The sequence below is a fragment of the Arachis hypogaea genome, chromosome 10, assembly GCF_003086295.3.
Source record: "Arachis hypogaea cultivar Tifrunner chromosome 10, arahy.Tifrunner.gnm2.J5K5, whole genome shotgun sequence".
Lineage (NCBI taxonomy): Eukaryota > Viridiplantae > Streptophyta > Magnoliopsida > Fabales > Fabaceae > Arachis > Arachis hypogaea.
In genome coordinates, this window is record NC_092045.1 from 60933031 (window position 1) to 60935596 (window position 2566).

Below are 2566 nucleotides of genomic sequence, written 5' to 3' on the forward strand. Positions count from 1 at the left end.
GATTGGATAAAAGCAGTAGGAAAGCAGAGATTCAGAAGGAACACAGCACCTCCATAGACTTATCTGAAATTTCCACCATTGAATTACATGAGTAACTCTATATTTATTTTCTGTTTATTATTTATTATTATTCGAAAACCCAATAATCAATTATTATCCGCCTGACTGAGATTTACAAGGTGACCATAGCTTGCTTCATACCAACAATCTCTGTGGGATCGACCCTTACTCACGTAAGGTTTATTACTTGGACGACCCAGTACACTTGCTGGTTAGTTGTGCGGAGTTGTGACAAAGTGTGATTTATGTTTTAGAGCACCAAGTCCTTGGAGCCATTGTTGATGATTCAAAAATTTGAAGTTTGTTACTTTCTTGTTAAGAAAGGTTCAATCTTTAAATGCTAGAATCATATCTTTTAGTTTCTTATTAGTCAAGTAATTAATTTTAGTTTAAAAAATTAAATTTTTTTCAACCATATCTTTTTAATCATATCTTTTTATCATATCTTTTTAAATTTTATCTATTTAAAAAATTTGATTTTGAAATATCTTATCTAACTTCTTATCTTCTTATCTTTTCAAATTTGATTTTAATATCTTTTTCAACTAACTAATTAACATTTTGTTTGTTTCTTATCTTTTTCAAAACCACCTATCTACTTCTCTCTCTCTCTAATTTTCGAAAATATCTCCTCCTTTTTCAAAATTCTTTTTAATTAATTAATTGTTTTTAATTTTAAATTTAATTTTATTTCTTATCTTAATTTTCGAAAATCATTAACCCCTTTTCAAAATTTATTTTTGAAATTCTCCCTCTCTCATCTCTTTCTATTTATTTATTTATTTACTAACACTTCTCTTCACCTCAATTCACTGCCTCTACCTTTACCCTTTATTCAGACTATTCATTCTTCTTCACCCTTATTCTCTTTCTTCTTCTACTAACATAAAGGAATCTCTATACAGTGACATAGAGGATTCCTCTTCTTTTTCGGTTATCTTCTCTTTCATATGAGCAGGAACAAGGAAAAAGGCATTCTTGTTGAAGCTGATCCAGAACCTGAAAGGACTCTGAAGAGGAAACTAAGAGAAGCTAAATTACAACAATCCAGAGATAACCTTGCTGAAATTTTGGAACAAGAAAAGGAGATGGCAGCCGAACCTAACAACAATAATGCAAGAAGGACGCTTGGTGATTATACTACACCTACTTCCAAATTTGATGGAAGAAGCATCTCAATTCCTACCATAGGAGCAAACAATTTTGAGTTGAAACCTCAATTAGTTGCTCTAATGCAACAGAACTGCAAGTTTCATGGACTTCTATCAGAAGATCCTTACCAGTTCTTAACTGAGTTCTTACAGATCTGTGAGACTGTTAAGACTAATGGAGTAGATCTTGAAGTCTACAGGCTCATGCTTTTCCCTTTTGCTGTAAGAGACAAAGCTAGAACATGGTTAGACTCTCAACCTAAAGATAGCCTGGACTCTTGGGATAAGCTGGTCACGGCCTTCTTGGCTAAGTTTTTTCCTCCTCAAAAGCTGAGCAAGCTTAGAGTGGATATTCAGACCTTCAAACAAAAAGATGGTGAATCCCTCTATGAAGCTTGGGAAAGATACAAACAGATGACCAAAATATGTCCTTCTAACATGTTTTCAGAATGGACCATGATAGATATATTCTATTATGGTCTATCTAAGTTTTCCAAGATGTCATTGGACCATTCTGCAGGTGGATCCATTCACCTAAAGAAAATTCCTGCAGAAGCTCAGGAACTTATTGACATGGTTGCAAATAACCAATCCATGTACACTTCTGAGAGGAATTCCGTGAATAATGGGACGCCTCAAAGGAAGGGAGTTCTTGAAATTGATGCTCTGAATGCCATATTGGCTCAGAACAAAATGTTGACTCATCAAGTCAACATGATTTCTCAAAGTCTGAATGGATGGCAAAATGCATCCAACAGCACTAAAGAGGCATCTTCTGAAGAAGAAGCTTATGATCCTAAAAACCCTGCAATGGCAGAGGTAAATTATATGGGTGAACCTTATGGAAACACCTATAATTCATCATGGAGAAATCATCCAAATTTCTCATGGAAGGATCAACAAAAGCCTCAACAAGGCTTTAATAATGGTGGAAGAAATAGGCTCAGCAATATCAAGCCTTATCCATCATCTTCTCAGCAACAGACAGAGAATTATGAACAGAATACCTCTAACTTAGCAAATTTATTCTCTGATCTGTCTAAGGCCACTATAAGTTTCATGAATGAAACAAGGTCCTCCATCAGAAATCTGAAGGCACAAGTGGGCCAGCTGAGTAAGAAAATCACTAAAACCCCTCCTAGTACTCTCCTAAGCAATACTGAAGAAAATCCAAAAAGAGAGTGCAAGGCCATTGATATAATCAATATGGCCAAACCAAGAGAGGAAGGAGAGGACGTGAATCCCAATGAGGAAGACCTCATGGGGCGTCTCTCAAGCAGGAAGGAGTCCCCTATTAAGGACCTAAAGGAATCTGAGGCTCATATAGAGACCATAGAGATTCCATTAAATCTCCT

General features: G+C 35.4%; 1 non-coding gene across 1 annotated transcript; it reads right to left on the reverse strand.

Moving 5' to 3' along the window:
• Positions 1-1547: 1547 nt before the first annotated feature.
• LOC112718948 (small nucleolar RNA R71) lies at positions 1548-1651 on the reverse strand. The gene has a single exon (XR_003161273.1). It is a non-coding gene; the product is annotated as a small nucleolar RNA R71 (small nucleolar RNA).
• Positions 1652-2566: the final 915 nt, after the last annotated feature.